Source organism: Callionymus lyra, chromosome 9, assembly GCF_982586985.1.
Source record: "Callionymus lyra chromosome 9, fCalLyr1.hap1.1, whole genome shotgun sequence".
Classification (NCBI taxonomy): domain Eukaryota; kingdom Metazoa; phylum Chordata; class Actinopteri; order Syngnathiformes; family Callionymidae; genus Callionymus; species Callionymus lyra.
Window position 1 is genome coordinate 6953514 of NC_141826.1, and position 17949 is coordinate 6971462.

At 44.5% G+C, this 17949-nt stretch overlaps 2 pseudogenes; both read left to right on the forward strand.

Annotated features, from left to right (window-relative positions):
• The first annotated feature begins 418 nt into the window (after positions 1–418).
• On the forward strand, positions 419–1636 carry LOC148071629 (SCAN domain-containing protein 3 pseudogene; annotated as a pseudogene).
• Positions 1637–1639: 3 nt separating this feature from the next.
• Positions 1640–17307, forward strand: LOC148071630 (stonustoxin subunit beta-like; annotated as a pseudogene).
• The last annotated feature ends 642 nt before the right edge of the window (positions 17308–17949 follow it).

Below are 17949 nucleotides of genomic sequence, written 5' to 3' on the forward strand. Positions count from 1 at the left end.
TACCAAATCATGTTGCAAGAATATAGACATACTGTATTTCCTTAAAACTACCCAATATGTCAGCATATTCTGTTTCCTAGCAATATCCAGTAACTTTATAACCCAACATCACACAAGCCATAAACAACCAGAGTTGACTCTATGTGATGAAGATGTGTTGCAATGTGCATAGAAATGTTGGTCAGACTGGATATAGACTGGTGTTATGATCATATAGTGCAGTAGTCCCAAACCCCCGGGCCGCAGACCGGTACCGGTCCGTGGATCAATTGGTACCGGGCCGCACAAGAAATAATTAATAATTTCCGTTTTATTTATTATCAGAGTATGAACGATCTTTTATTTTGAAAAATGACCGGATTCGCTCGTTTGCATCCCGGTCACTTATGCGCCAAATTTTAACCCACAAGCTAGCAAAATGAGTAAGAAACAGATGTCTTTGGATATTTTTTTTGCGAAAGGGAAAAGGCCTAGTGAAGAGACAGAAGAAGAGTCTACGAGTTCAAAGAAAAAGAAAACTTTTACCAGACAATACCAGGAGACCTACTTAAAATATGGGTTTATCGCGGCAGGTGATTCCCATATTCCAAGCCCGCTCTGCATAATATGCGGCGACCGGCTTGCTAATGAGGCAATGAAACCTTCAAAACTGCTTCGCAACTTGGAGACCAGGCACCCTGGATTAAAAGACAAGCCCCTGGAGTATTTTGAAAGAAAAAAACAGGAACACGAAGGACAGAAGAAATTACTGAGGGCCACCACATCAGTAAATGCGAATTCACTTAGAGCGTCATACTTAGTGGCTAACCGTATTGCTAAGGCTAAAAAGCCATTCACTATTGGTGAAGAATTGATCTTGCCCTCCACTAAAGACATTTGCCGTGAACTTCTAGGGGAGGCCGCTGTTAAAAAGATAGCACAGGTGCCTCTGTCGGCTAGTACCCTGACTCGGCGCATTGAGGAAATAGCCGAAGACATTGAGACACAATTGTTGGAGAGGATTAATACATCACCGTGGTACGCCCTCCAGGTTGATGAATCTATAGATGTTGACAACAAGGCAATACTACTTGTTTATGTGCGATATCTTTATCAGGAGGATGTGAATGAGGACATGTTATGTGCACTATCGTTGCCAACCAACACCACAGCCGCAGAACTTTTCAAGTCGCTGGATGGTTATATATCAGGAAAACTGAAATGATCCTTTTGTATCGGCATATGCACAGACGGAGCTGCTGCCATGACCGGACGGCTGTCTGGTTTAAATGCTCGGATTAAGGAGGTTGCACCTGAGTGTGAATCTACGCATTGTATCATTCACAGGGAAATGCTGGCAAGCCGAAAAATGCCACCGGAATTGAACAGCGTATTGACTGACGTTGTTAAAGTTATTAACCATGTCAAAGCACATGCCCTTAACTCGCGCCTGTTTGAGCAGCTTTGTGAGGAGATGGACGCAGAGCACAGATGCCTTCTCTTATACACAGAAATAAGATGGTTATCCAGAGGGAAATCGCTGGCCAGAGTTTTTGAATTACGAGAGCCGCTGCAAAGATTTCTCTCAGAAAAGAAGTCACCGCTAGCAGCACATTTCAGTGACGAGGAATGGGTTGCAAATCTGTCACTTCAATGAAAAATGACAACTGTCTTCAAGTTGGCAGATAAAGTAGCTGCATTTAAAACCAAATTGGATTTGTGGGGACGGCGAGTGAACAGAGGCATATTGGACATGTTTCAAACATTATCGGGGATTTTGGGTGAGACTGAGCCTGAGCCTTCATTCTCCCAGCTGGTGCACGATCACCTGTCTTTGCTTTAAAAGGAGTTCGAGCGCTACTTCCGAACCACAAAGGACCCACGAACTGGCAAGGAATGGATCCGCAACCCATTTGTCAACAAACCAGGTGAATCTAGCATATCTGTGCAAGAAGATGATCAACTGCTGGAGATCGCAAATGACGGCAGCCTTAAAATTATGTTCGAGACAACAACTCTGCCGGTGTTCTGGATTAAAGACATGGCAGAATACCCTGAGATCGCCACCACCGCACTGAAAACCCTGTTGCCATTTCCGACATCCTATCTGTGTGAAGCGGGGTTTTCTGCAGTGACAGCAACCAAACCAAAACAAAACAACGGAGTAGACTGGATATAAGCAACACACTTCGGGTGTCATTGTCTCCCATCACTCCCAGATGGGACCGTCTCTGTGTAGAAAAACAAGCGCAGGGCTCCCATTGATTTGGCATTATGGTGAGTAAAAATTTCCATGCACTTTATATTAGTTTTTGGTGTATCTGTATCTGTGCAGGCATGTAAAACGTACGCACGTAACTCTCAAAGGGTCGGTGCACTAACGCGCCACACCAACAACCCCCCCCCCGGGTCGCGGTAAAATTTGCCAAGCGTAGACCGGTCCGCGGTGATAAAAAGGTTGGGGACCACTGATATAGTGCACAGTATTGTGGTCAGAGAAAAGTGTACTTGTTCAACAGGCATGGTTTCCAAATAAAATATAATATGATAGGAACCTTAACTTACCTTACCTTTACATCGATAGCAAATCCTTTCAAACAAAACATTCTAGGACCAGTGAAAATGTTGCTGAGAAAGAGCCTGTCATGAATTACAAAGATACAAATATTTATGTTCCATCCCGAAGTCTAAACCTGAGGTCTAATGAGTATTACTTTCTTCTTAGGTTTCACTCTGTGGGATGAAGCCTGCAAAAAAACACTGTGGATAGTTATCTTCAGAGCAGTAAAACGATTAAAACAAGTCCGTTTCTGTCGCTCCAACACGACGTCACGTCCGGGTCTTAATACTTTGCTTTATGGAGAGAAAAGGTCAAAATGCAGAGTGTACGGGTCGTTTATTCGCCGCTACAAGTCAAACAAAGATACAACTTTACGATCGAAAGGACTCGATCTTTGCCGGCAGCTCTACAGGTCAATAGCTCCGGGAAAGAGCTCTCGTGTTATGGGTCCCCTCTCTATTTAAGGGAACGTTTCCTGTCCAGGGGGTTCGTCTCTTCCGGGGCAGTGGTTCTTTTATGTTAGTTCCTGTCTCGGGTCACCTGGAGAGCAACCTCCCTTCCTCCCTGCCGTGTGGGCCAGTTCCTTTGTCTTCCAGCCCCCCTTTTTTGGGTGTGTTCCGTTTTGCCCTTTTGTTTCACGCCCACAGGTGTGAACTGAGCAGACAGACAGATGCTTCATTAAGTCGCTGATTAATCTCTAGTCTGTTTTCAAGCTAGCCTTGAGACAGTGCATATCAGTATGAAGTGAAATGTTGATTGTGAATGTGTATTCAAACGTTTAAGCTCTGAGATGAGGCTAGTAATTTCTACTCTATATTTTTATTATCTTTTTAGCATTAATTTAACTTATGGCGTGTACGTATAGTGTATAATAATTTCCAATCTAACAGCAGCAAATTTGAAATTACCACTTCAGACTCAACCATGTCCCAATCATCTCTGCTGGATGTGAATGCGTCCCTGAGTGCCAGTTTTCTATGGTCTGATAGAAGTGGGAGGATCAGCCAAGTACCTGAATGAAAAAAAGGAGTTCAAGAACCAGCGCAGAGTAAACTGTGGAATATGTCATACATTATGTTACGCATTATAACGTCTCACGGTACGAATAACCAAGATACACAGTGTATTTAGTCATGGGAACGGTTGTCATTGCATCGGGCTGCAGTATCTCAAGCCATGGGAACAAGAACGCTTGTCACTGCATTGGGCTACACAATACATCAAGTACTGGGACCAAGAATAAGTTTCCATTTGCATCAAGCTGTACGCTGATACGAACTCGATGACAATACCAAGAACTCTACGTACAGAATAGCGTTCCAGGAAATGATGACGTACTGTGTGCCTTTTCTGTCTTGTCGTACTTTTTGCAATAAATTGACCCTGACATCTGCAGGACGGCAGAACTTAGTGAGCAGCTACAGGAGCGAGTTTGTGGACTCGTATTGAGCTGGCTGGGTTCTCCTCCTCAGGTTGAATCTTGATTCTGACTTTGTGTGGTGTTTTCATTCATCATCGACCATTCTCTCCAAAGAGTCCTACTACGTCAAATGTAATTCGGGAATGACACCTTGCTAACAGAGGAAGCAGAAGTCATAACAAATTGGGGGCTCGTGTCCGGGATCAGCGACTTCGCTGAGACGAGGGCTCCTCGGGGGAGCGGTCAAGCGTTCGAGTACCACACTTCATTCGGACGGATGCAAAAGGAGAGACTCTAGTCGACGCAAAATAAAGGTAAGCAGAACTTTTTCATCTGCATTGGCAAAAATCCGAAATTTAAAAGAGTGAAATTTTTTCCATCCGCTCTGAATTGAATACGGTGAAGTGCTTGCTTGCTGGTGATGATTGTCTGATATTGCACAAGGTTTAGAAACAAGTGGGGAGTAAAACTTAGAGAATAAGCGCAGGAATATCCTGGGTGTGACTAACCCCAACTGACGTCTGACGAGACAGTACAAGTTGAGTAAGTGAGGCTCAGGGAGTGAGGACCCCTTAGAAACTACCAATAGAATAATGAGACCAGATATATTGCCTACAAGATACGGTTGAATGCTTGGTGTCAAAAACAAGGAATAGCTTTTGTTTTAAGGACAAAGAACTCGGGACACCGCGTACCATACCTCTCTGTCGGCCAAGCAGGATAAACGAATAAAAGTATATTGCATTTCTGGTGTCAAATTTTCATGTTAGATGAAAATTAAAGACTGATAACTCAGAACATTGTGTGTCGTACATCTCAGTTGGCCAGAAAAGGTAATATATAGGGAATACAAGGACTAGGAATAGAAGCTGTGAGTTACATGTGCAGGTACCTGGTTTAATGATAACAGGTTAAGGTTAAAAGGAAAAAGTGCCAGCTGAAGTGACGGGGATAACGTCAAGATAGTTAAAGGGAAGCAACTGAGATAAAGTTGCCAGTTAAAGGATCTCTAGGAAAGAGACAGGGTGACGGGGATAACGTCACAATAATTAAAGAGAAGCAATCGGGGATAAGATTGCAGTTAATCTAGACAAAGAAAAGAAGTAGCTACATGACTTCTACTGACAAAAACACGACAATGACGACTACAAACACATGGGGGGACAATAGTCCGTACAGAACCATAGAACAGCAACTTAAAACATTAGAGACAGCAATTTCCTTAACAGGAAATAAGAAAGATGCGGGTGAAGAAATTATAGACTTACACGTAATGGTAAAAGAATTGTTGAATGAGCAAGGAAGAGGAATGAAGGACAGAGGCAGTTTACTAAAAGAGTTTTGGAGAAAACGAGAAGAAAGAAATAGCAAGTCAGGAGGAGAAAATAGGAAGTGTGATAAAACGGGCGATCAGCAGAAAGATGGTAAAAATAGCGGAGATTGACAGAGGCAAATGGGCAAGGTGGGCCATGCTGTGGCAAGCAGCTGGTTAAAAAACTCACGTTAGAACGGAGAGGTACGGGCAACGTCGGAAACAGGAACAGGTCCAAAAAGACGGAATATTTATCCAGAGACATACGGGGAAGTCAAACTCTACATAGCGCCACCTGGTGCTCTACCTGGTTTCTCTGGGTGCTCCCGATAGAAATCCTTAAGTAGAGATGGGTCAAGGATTAGGGACCGGGAGATCCATGAGCGTTCCTCCGGACCATAACCATCCCAGTCCACCAGGTATTGGTACCCTCGACCTCTGCGACGAATGTCCAGGATCTTGTTGACCCTATAAGTTGGGTGGTCATCAATAACGAGCGGCGGTGGTGGAGGCTCAGTTGGAGGACAGAGTGGACTGGAGGCGACCGGTTTCAGGAGGGAGACGTGGAACGTAGGATGGACCTTGAGCAACGGGGGAAGCTTGAGACGCATGGCAGTGGGACTGATGATCCTCTCAATCACAAATGGCCCTACGAACCTGGGGGCCAGCTTACGTGACTCCACTGGAAGGGGGAGGTCCCGGGTGGAAAGCCAGACCTTCTGGCCAGGTGAGTAATCCGGAGCTGGTACACGGTGCTTGTCAGCCAGACGTTGATTCCGGGTGTCGGTGCGGGACAAGGCAGCCCTGGTATGGTACCAGACTGACCAACAACGTCGTAGGTGGGCACGGACAGAGGGAACCGCTGCTTCCCTCTCCTGAGAGGGGAAGAGAGGTGGTTGATATCCATAGGCGGCCATGAAGGGTGACATCCCAGTGGCTGATGATGTCAGAGAATTGTGAGCATACTCCACCCAGGGGATATGCTGACACCAGGAGGCAGGGTGACGAGCCGACACACAACGTAGCGCGGACTCCAGGTCCTGGTTAGCTCGCTCCGTCTGTCCATTACTCTGTGGATGGTAGCCTGACGAAAGGCTGGGATTTGCCCCCAGGGACTTGCAATAAGCTCTCCAGACTTGGGTAGAAAACTGAGGTCCACGATCAGGTCCACTGGAATGCCATGAATCCTAAAAACATGTTGGACCAGCAGGTCCGCCGTCTCCAATGCGGAAGGCAACTTGAGCAGAGGGATAAAGTGCCCCATCTTTGACAAAACGGTCTACCACTGTGAGTATTACCGTCATGCCAGATGAAGGAGGGAGACCAGTGACAAAGTCGATGGAGATGTGCGACCAGGGATGACTTCGAACTGGAAGAGGTTACAGGAGACCAGAAGGAGGGCGTCGAGAAGACTTTCCTCGAGCGCAGACGGAACAAGCAGCTACAAACTCCCTAACATCCTGAGCCATGTCCGGCCACCAGAATCACTGTTTAAGAAAAAATAAGGTTCTGGTTACTCCTGGGTGGCAGGTTACCTTATGGTTGTGTCCCCATTGTAGGACTTGAGACCGGACCGCCTTGGGAACAAACAGTCGTTCAGGTGGAGCAGAGTTTGGTCAAGGATCCCTTTCCAATGCCTCATGGACAAGTCTCTCGACGTTCCAGCGAGCGGCCCTTAGAAAACACTTCTCTGGCAGGATGGTGTCACCCTTGCCGTCGGCCTGGGGAGGTTCAAACTGACGTGATAGTGCATCAGGCTTCACGTTCTTGCTGCCGGGGCGATAGGTAAGGGTAAAATCAAAGCGTCCAAGAAAAAGTGCCCACCGGGCCTGACGAGAGTTCAAACGTTTTGCATCACGCAAATAAGTCAGGTTCTTATAGTCCGTAAGGACTAGAAAAGGTACCTCAGAGCCCTCCAACCAGTGCCTCCACTCCTGAAGAGCTGCCACCACCGCCAGGAGTTCCCTGTTCCCGATGTCGTAATTGCCCTCCGCCGGTGACAACTTCCGTGAGAAAAAGGCACAAGGGTGCACCTTGTCGTCTTTAGGGCAACGTTGGGAGAGCACTGCGCCAATGCCGGTGTCAGAGGCGTCAGCCTTCACGATGAATTGTCGTGTAGGATCCGGATGGCGCAGGATGGGTGCAGAGGAGAACAAGGAGCACAGCCTGTGAAAAGCCCCCTCGGCCTCAACCGACCAGAGGAAGGGACTCTTAGTGGACGTTAGCCTTGTGAGAGGAGCAGCAACCTGGCTATAGCCCCTGATGAACCTTCTATAAAAATTTGCAAAGCCCAGGAAATGTTGGAGCTGTTTACGGGAACCCGGTACCGACTACTGAGTTACTGCCTCAATCTTTTTAGGGTTAGGCCTTAATTTTCCCTGCTCTAAAATGAAGCCCAGAAAACATACGGAAGATACCCCAAAGTCGCACTTCTCAGCCTTAACGAACATCTTGTTTTCTAATAGGCGTAAGACGCGACGAACATGGCAGAGATGTTCCTCAGAGGTTCTGGAAAAAATAAGTATATCGTCAAGATACACATATACAAAGTAATTTAGGAAATCTCTGAGTACATCATTAATCAGTCCTTGGAATACTGCGGGGGCGTTAGTTAGACCAAACGGCATTACCAAATATTCAAAATGGCCGAGAGGGGTCTTGAATGCAGTCTTCCACTCATCTCCCTCTCTAATGCGGACTAAATGATAGGCGTTACGTAAATCAAGCTTAGTAAAGATCCTTGCCTTATTCAAGGGATCGAATGAGGGGTCAATTAGTGGAAGAGGGTACCTATTCTTGATGGTAATGTTATTTAGTCCCCGGTAGTCAATACACGGTCTGAGAGTCTTGTCCTTCTTGGCAACAAAGAAAAAAACCTGCACCTAGGGGAGATGAGGAAGGTCGGATCAACCCAGCTGCCAGTGACTCTCCTATGTAAGTCTCCAGAGCCTGTCTCTCCGGGCGAGATACATTGAAGAGCCTACTGGAGGGTAGAGGAGATCCAGGGAACAAGTCTATAGGGCAGTCGTAGGGGCGGTGTGGTGGCAGGGACAGAGCCCTTTCCTTACTAAAAACCTCACCCAAACTGTGATACTCTGGGGGGAAACAGGAGAGGTCAGGAGGGGAAGACACAGGAAACTGAGGCACTGGGGTGTAAGGCTGGATCAGATCAGTGATGTAAGGAGGAGCCTGACCATGAATAGCTCTGAAAGTAAGAACCACAATTTTAAAGTTGATCCTGAAAGAAACTGGAAGCCAGTGAAGAGTTTTAAGGATCGGAGAAATGTGAGTTCTCCTACTTGAGCGGGTCAGAATTCTCGCTGCAGAGTTCTGAATCAACTGCAGGCGAGACAGCTCCTTCTTGTTAAGACATGAAAACAAACTGTTACAATAGTCCAGACGAGAAGATACAAACGCATGGATTACAAGCTCCAGATCATGTTCTGACAACATTTTCCTAAGTTTAGAGATTTTTCTCAGTTGAAGGAAACAGTTTCTGGTCAGTTTTCTGCAGTGTCGAACAAGAGACATGTATTTATCAAATACAACACCCAGGTTTCTCAGTTTGACAGACTGACCTAAGTCACCCAAGTACTGACTCAACCCTGGAATCTTATCATCAGGAGCAATCACCAGAGTTTCAGTTTTGTCCACATTTAGCTGTAAAGTGTTTTCACTCAGCCATTGTTTGATTTCTAGCAAACAATTGACTAAGCTGTTAGGCCTTTGGGGCTCAGTTGGGTCAAAAGAGCAGTAGAGCTGGATGTCATCAGCAAATGTGATAAGAAACATCTGGAAATCTCTGAATGATTTTACCGAGGGGAATCAAGTACAGCAAAAACAATAAAGGACCCAGAACAGAACCTTGAGGGACTCCACACAACAGATCTGCCGATTCAGACCTCATTTGATTGGCAGATACACTAAAACTGCGCCCAGAAAGGTAAGATGAGAACCATTCTAACACAGACCCAGACAGTCGCACTTCATCCCTTAGTCTTCTCAGCAGGATCTGGTGATCAACTGTGTCAAAGGCTGAGGACAGATCCAAGAGCACCAGAACAGTGAATTTACCCGAGTCAGCCGACATCATGATGTCACTGGACACTTTCAATAAAACTGTTTCCGTAGAGTGATGTTTACGGAAGCCAGACTGAAACTTCTCATGAATGTCGCTCTGATCCAGCTTAAGATAAGATAAGATAAGATAAGCTTATAAGTGCCTCTAAACCTTCAGGTTCATCACGAGTGGTGAGTTGGTCCTTGACAGAGTTACTTAACCCCTGGGTAAAAGCAGTTATTAGCGCGGGCTCATTCCATCCACTCTCGGCGGCTAATATTCGAAAACTGATTGAATATTGCCCCACAGATTCATCACCCTGTTTTAAACAAAGTAATTTGCGAGCAGACACAACGGGAGAGCGATGTGGCAGGTCGAAAACACGGCGCATTTCGTCAGTAAAACAATCATAATTTGATAAAACCGGAGAGTTAGACTCCCACAGAGAAGTTGCTCAATCAGCTGCTCTACCCCGGAGGAGATTTAAGCGATCTGGGCACGACCAGTGGAAAACGAAGATGGCTGCTGGCTAAACACTAGTTGGACCTGGAGCAAGAAACGTGCACAACCACCCACATCTCCATTATAATGTTCCGGAGTGGTTATAACTGGTTCACGTAGAGCCGGCAGTCTTTCAGGGTGAGCATGAGCGGAGGCAGTCGGCGCGCGCACAGAAACGGGTGTCAATGAACAAAAGCGTATCCACAAAAAAGGGGGGTCAGGATCACAGGCAAAATCCAGGAGGCAGGCAGGGGCGCAGCTGGCAGATAACTAAATCAGGAGGAACAAAAAACTCACGTTAGAACGTAGAGGTACGGGCAAGGTCCAAAAACATGGAATATTTAATCCAGAGACATATGGGGAAGTCAAACCTCGATCAGGAGACGAAATACTCTGGCGGATTCTTCCGGGACGAGATGCTCCTTAAGACTGGTGTAACCCGGGTGCATTCCTCTTCCGCATGTTGACATCCCGTTGCCAAGGCAACCGCGGCGTCCTGCTGACGCGATGAGTTACACCCCGTTAAAATGCATATAAGATCCCTGTCGCTTCCGGGGTTAGTGGCATGCATGTTCGTCCGTGCAGCAGGTAAGAATGAATTGGGTTGAAATCTTCGCCCCAGTAACTAACTTTAATCAATAGTTGATCCAACTTCTGCCGGTCCCGCTGCGAGTTATTTAAAGAATTTTGATCGCGCCGCGCACCGAACTGGTGAGTGTTTGATCAGTTGCAGCATGATAAGCATGTTCAATGAAACATGTACTTATCCCGCAATTTATATTGATGTGTACACATGGAATTTATTGTTGCTCTGGCCCTGTTATAGGCCAGGTGCCAACGCCACGATGATGATGATGATGATTATGATAATTATGCAAACGCTGAGAAATATGATGGCGAGCTAACAAGTGACCAGAACGAAATCTCCCCCCTGCACCTGCCGGTTTGGACAGGAGCTCCTGAGATCCAGTCAGAACACTGAAGCACACGCACACCACACGGTTCCCCCCTCCCCCCCTCCCCCCCTCCTATGGTCCCTCACACACGTGCACCTCTGACCAAGGATTAAATGGACTCTTGGGTGGGACCCTGGTCTCAATGATAATGATTCTGATTTGGTTTTATTTTCTTTCTGTATTTCAAACCTGAGTGGTTGAATTGTTTATTTTTGATACAATTGTATATTGCCCTTTAACTTTGGTTAGAGGAAGTTTTTGTTCATAATTGTGTGTCTAAATATATAGTACTATTGAAACTGAAATGTTATGTGTCTTCCATTCCTGCATCTCCTCCATGAGCTGAGCTAAGACTTCTGATCCCTCTAGCCTTTTATAACCCAAAACTAGTGTAAGCGTACATTCTTAACATGCTACACTGGGAAGAGACCGCCCACAAATCAGCCGCAGATCATGCGCACCTGCCTGCGCCTGTCACAGAACAAAACAAAACAAAAGCATCACGTGGTCAAAACATGACACAAATAATTAAAAGAAATTGCAAACGTACAGGTTTCAAACATGCCAGCACAAGTAGTAGGAATATATCCTAACCTACTAACACATGAAGGGGTTATAGAGATCAGTGAAGAAACAACAACACAAACATTAGAACATTGCGCACCTAAAAAACCAAGTGCACCAACACTAGACGAGAATTTGTCATACTTTGAAAAACAGGCTATAAAAGCCTCTGAAAAAACAACACACTTCAAAAAAACACCATCACAAAAAACAGACAAAACACCCATTAGAGGGACAACCCCACACATGAAACATGATGATGATGTCAAAAAAATAAAAAGCTGTATTAGACTCTGACGCAGATGCTCAATCGCAATTGTTAAAACTTCAGCTAACAAAAGCAAGGCAAGAGTTAAACATGACAAAAAAAGATGCCACAAAAAAGGTAATGGCTGTGACCACTGACGGGGGTTTTCCGACAACTGCAGTCACTGCTCCCTGGGGGCCGCCACCTCCACCAAATTCTCCAACAGGTCAAACTCAGTTCTGGGGAAACAGAAGTGGTAACCAAGGTGATCAGTATGGAGGGCCAAATAGATGGCAATCAGGGGCCCGAAGGGGAAGTACACGAGGGAGACAGTCAGGAAGTACTTTCTGTTTTAACTGTGGTGCCGCGGATCATTGGAAAATGGAGTGTCCTTTGCTGCCTTTGAGTGTAGTTCGCTTACTTGGATCCCTCTTTGGGGTACAATCCAAAAACATAACTCGTGGGCCAAAGAAACGTGTGCTCCCGTCTGGGTGACGTGTGAAAAGAGATTTTGGGTTCAAGCAACTTTCGGCCCATTTAGAATACAATTATTTTTAGACTACGGACAAACAGATTTTGTCGAAAAGTGGTTTGGACGAAGTTTATATAAATTCATTAGACAGTGGGTTGAAATATACTTAGGGAACGACCTATTGTTCTCCGAAAACAACGATACATCCTATTTACATTTACATAAGCTACCTCATATTCTTCCTTCCGTATTACCTTGGCTAGCCTCTAGGCCAATATCGGTACTACGTCTCAATGTGGTCTGACGATTGCAGAGACACGTTAATAATTTGCTGCACTGCAGTGATTAAAGTAGGTTTGATATATAGTTTCTACTGTATGTTCCATGGTCAGATTTGTGGAAACCACACAATATTTGACTAAAACGGAGCTACAGTTAGATTCTGATGATTATATGCTGCTGGTGTAGATACGCTAAAACCTCCAGTCGGCATTGCCAATTTCTAATATTAGAATTACCAAAAAGGGGGAGGAGTAAGGGGGAGCGAATAAGCTTCCATCGTATGAAGTCTGAAATTGTGTCGGGGCATTCTATAGTAACACGCCGGTTGCAACACGATAAATACTTTAGAAAAAATACAGCGGTACAAGAAATAGCAGTGTTTGTTGTGGTTGAAAAAGTTGTGCTATATTCTAAACGCCCATGAAATAGGTATCATGACTAATATAGGGTTAACATGGTGCCTTATGGCCCTGGTGATTGGGTCACAGGGAACTGATTACACAAAAACATACAGAACCTGGGCTGAATATATGAATATAGCATGCACAAATACAAATACACCATTCAAACCAGGAACTTACTTCGGGCAAGTAATAGTTTGCGTACCACCAGAAAAGGCCTCAATTGTTCACATTCCATGGTCACGCTGGGGAATATCAGTAAATTACGTGAAGGATGGAAAAGGGAACCGATATTTGCGAGCCCCGGCGAAACCGTATGCTGGTTATGATTGGTACATCACATGGGGAAATCGGTATGATAGGAAATGGGCAAATTTGGTGGCCGAATCAGGAGCTGATTGGTCAGATTGGTCCACAGACGACAAATCAAAATTCTGGAGAAGTAGGATGAATGTAACTAAAACAATGGACGGACTTAAACTGTGGTATTGGTACCTATACATTTGTACCTATAAACTATCAGAGCCAGTAATGCGAGTCCCTAAGATAGACCTACAAGGTGACTGGAGCAAAGGCAGGGTGGCAATCCCAACCCCAACTATGAGTGAATTCCTGACCAAAGATACATCTGGGGGTATTAATGCAGTATTCATGACATCCGGGGTTCCGGAGCCAGATGTATTGTTCCAGGTGATAACAGGAGTAACGGCAACTTCAAAAGATTGGTTGTTAATGACAGAACAGGCAGGAAAGCAAATGAAAGAGGATTGTCTGGTATGCATGACTGCGAGACCGTTGCTAATAGTAGTACCAGCAAGTATAAACGCGGATTGTCTTATTAATGTCATGACCAACACTGTTCCAAATCAGAAATGTAAAAAATGGGACACTTAGTTCCCAGTAACCAGTGTCGTGCCCAAGAAACCTGTATTTTCATCCAACATTGCGTTCAACAACTATACCTGTGTCACAGTCCAAGGGGACTCTGAAGGACACTCTGACAACTACGAAGTTTAAACCAATTCCTAGAGCTGACGTATGGTGGTGGTGCAGAGGTAACAGTTTGTATGATGTGATACCCACCAATGGATCAGGGATTTGTACATTGGTGTCACTGTTGCTCCCGGTCACCAGTCTCTCTATCAGTGCTCAACAAATTTCAAAACTGAAGACGGTTAGAAATCAACCACATCTAAACAGAGCAAAAAGAGAACTCCAATTACCTTGGCAAGAGATGACTGACCCAACGTATATTGATGCCATAGGAATCCCTCGGGGAGTTCCAGATGAATATAAAATTGCTGACCAAATTTCGGCAGGCTTTGAGTCATTGGTCTGCCTGTGGTGCACGATTAACAAGAACGTGTATCGTATTAATTACATCCACTATAATGTCCAGCGACTTGGAAATTGGACACTGAGTGGGTTGGAAGCAGTACATGAACAGCTCCAGGCAACCTCCCTGATGACGTTCCAAAATAGGATAGCGGTAGACATGCTGTTGGCAGAAAAAGGGGGTGTGTGTGCCATGTTTGGAGAACAATGTTGTACTTTCATGCCAAACAATACTGCTCCCGACGGAAAACTGACCAGAGCGTTGGAAGGGTTGAGAACCCTCAACAATAAGATGAAAGAGCACTCTGGAGTAAATACCACCATGTGGGATGCCTGGTTGGATCGATTTGGTAAATATAAAACCTTAATCACATCAACGCTTATCTCAGTGGCTGTGTTTGCAGCGATTATCACACTGTGTGGGTGTTGTTGCATACCATGCATCAGAACCCTGATCAATAAAATGATAATCACGGCTATAGCTCCGCAAGATCCTAGTACCGTGATGCCCCTCCTCACAGATGTTACAGAGGAAGACGTGGAGCCATTTCAGATTAGTATGTGAAAGGAGAAGGTAACATTTCACATATATTAATAAGGCTGACTGCTGGTAATCATGTATTCTTGCTTGCATATCATAACTATCCTGTTTTACTATGAATTATTGATTAAAGTGACAATTATGTTGAACTCTCTTCGGAGAGTTCAAAAGGGGGAATTGTGGAATATGTCATACATTATGTTACGCATTATATCGTCTCACGGTACGAATAACCAAGATACACAGTATATTTAGTCATGGGAACGGTTGTCATTGCATCGGGCTGCAGTATCTCAAGCCATGGGAACAAGAACGCTTGTCACTGCATCGGGCTACACAATACATCAAGTACTGGGACCAAGAATAAGTTGCCATTTGCATCAAGCTGTTTAGCAGTGGATGGGAAGAAAGTAGCTGATAAAACAGTATCAGAATAAACCATCTGCTGCGACATCCTGTATGACACCTTGACCCCGATACGAACTCGATGAAAATACCAAGAACTCTACGTACAGAATAGCGTTCCAGGAAATGATGACATACTGTGTACCTTTTCTGTCTTGTCGTACTTTTTGCAATAAATTGACCCTGACATCTGCAGGACGGCAGAACTTAGTGAGCAGCTGCAGGAGCGAGTTCGTGGACTCGTATTGAGCTGGCTGGGTTCTCCTCCTCATCAGGCTGAATCTTGATTCTGACTTTGTGTGGTGTTTTCATTCATCATCGACCATTCTCTCCGAAGAGTCCTACTACGTCAAATGTAATTCTGGAATGACACCTTGCTAACAGAGGAAGCAGAAGTCATCAAAACAAAACTTGGAGTATTCTGCCACAACCTCTTTCAGCCAACTGTCCTTGACCTGTGAGGAACCATTGGATTCTTTGCAGACGGAGGTCATCGACAAAAGCATGGCTACACACTTGGTCACTGCCATACAGTACGGGGCAAATGCTTTTTTTGTGTTTGATAGCAAGAAGTTGGATGCTGGCAGTGTTCAGATGATTAAGGGCAGCATGGAAGCAGTAATAAAGAAGATTCCTTCTTTCAGCATCTCGGGACAGGTTGAGATCAATAGGTCAGAAGAAGAACGTGCCTTAACTAAACTCTTTTCCTGCAAGTTCTATGGTGACTTAATTCTGGAGAGTAATCCATTAACCTTTGAAGATGCAGTGAAGACATATATGAAACTGCCCAGCCTTCTTAAAACTGGAGAGAAGATGTCACCTGTGATGGTCTGGCTGATGCCGCTAAGCATGATCTACCCTGAGGCTGAAGAATTAAAGGCGGAGATAAGTACCCGGCTGCTTAGAAAGGTTAAGGCATCTCTGGAAGACCTGAGCACAGTGGAACTAGAGTGTAATGACCTTTTACAGGAAGAGGCAGCCACATATTTTCCATTAATCAAAGAGAAGCTGCATAGCTTTCAGAAGCTTTGCAAAAACTTTGGAACAACACTCCAACAGGAAATCAAGCAAAGACTCCCAGCCATTCGATCAGGACAGGATGAAGAAAGCACCCTTGAGAACATGTTTTAAGACATAGATAAGTCACCATTCAGTTGTCATGTGCTGGGGAAATGGTTGGAAAATCAGAAACGTGAAGTAGCCATTATAAACTCTTTGCTAAGGATGATGCCTGGAGTCAAGATCACCTCCGAACCCTATGAGCTGGATTACGCTGTTCTTGCTCCTGATGTTCATGACACTTTGTGCTTTGTTTTCACCTCCCTGGAGTCCACTGACATTCAGATTAAACAGATGAGCAGCTACATAGATGGTCTGGAATTAGAACCTGCCAACAACTCTCCAGAACAAAAAAACAAGTGCTGGTTTCAGTCAGATGAGGTGCTGAGTGAAATGAGAGCTCATGCTCAATATATGTCCAAAGTGTCTGAAGCCTTGAAGAATGAGAAGGGTTTCTGTTTCCTAGTTGCTGCAATCCAGAATGAAAATATCGAAGGAGGTTCCATCTTCCATTACTGGAAACACAAACTTGTATCTGAAAAGTTTATGAAGCCAACAATTGCCAATGTTGAAAAAACGACAGAGAGGCGACATTTACTTTGGTTTAAGAAAGTTTTTTTTTTCACATTGCTGTGGTGGACATTTAGTCTTTGATCTGTATTTATTCTAAAACATCTTTCTATTTGCTCTTGCAGATGCCTGTGATGTCTCACTGGACCTGGAGACAGTAAATGGCAATCTTGCTGTGTCTAGAGATGCCAAAAAAGCTACTCATGGAAAATGGCTTTCTCCCACTTTTTCCCAGAAGAGGTTCCACCCCTTCCACCAGGCTATGGCTCGAGAGAGTCTGAAAGGCCACTGCTATTGGGAAGTGGATTGGAGCACTGGTAGAAGTGAGGATGTAGCAGTGGGCGTTTGCTACGAAGGGATGTTACGGAAGATGGACAGCGACAACAGTCGGCTCGGCTGGAATGACAGATCCTGGTGTCTGGGCCATCGCTGGTCCCCCCTACATCCAACTCTGTATGCTGAGCATGATAAGAAATGTACCTACATTTCAGTACCTGAGAAGGGCTGTGTAAAGCTTGGAGTCTTCCTGGATTGGGATGCAGGAACACTGTCATTCTTTAATGTAACTGCAGACACAGTGACACACATTCATACCTTCCAAGCAGAGTTCACTGAGCCCGTCTACCCCTGCTTCATGATATAAAGAACACAACTACATATTCCTAAACCTTTAAGACCCAGTTGTTGATATATATCGACAACATGATACTTAACATGGGCTTCACTATAGTTTACTTTCTTGACACATAAAGTCATATACTGCCAAATGTTTAGTTTGAACTTTAAACTACATATTTTGTGAGATGGGGGTTAAAGGGGGAGTATATAAAGTTCTTTTAATGTTTTTTCAATCTCCGAACACATACTATATTGCATGATTTGATGTGTTAAACTATATGTAAATTGCATATGCAAACTGATGTAAGCTAAAAAATGAGATGGAATTAAAAAATGTTTGGGTTTACCTTTGGTCAACTTTATTCAATATAGAGCATATAATTAGTTTATTTGTTCTGTTTTTCCCAAAATAAAGAGCCGAAGCCAGAGTGGCGTAATGGGTTGAATTAAGTTTTTTAGGTTTAAATCTGGGCAAACAAAACAGAACAAACATGACAACTTCACTTTAACTCTTAAGCTAAACACCATATATACTAGGGCATCCTTTACAGCTGAGCGGTTCATACAAAGGTTTACTTTCAGAAAATCCAAGTCTAATTAATTATGAAACACTAGTTTGAATCAATCTCATTAACTAAAATAACTACTTGTTGTCATGATTAATGTT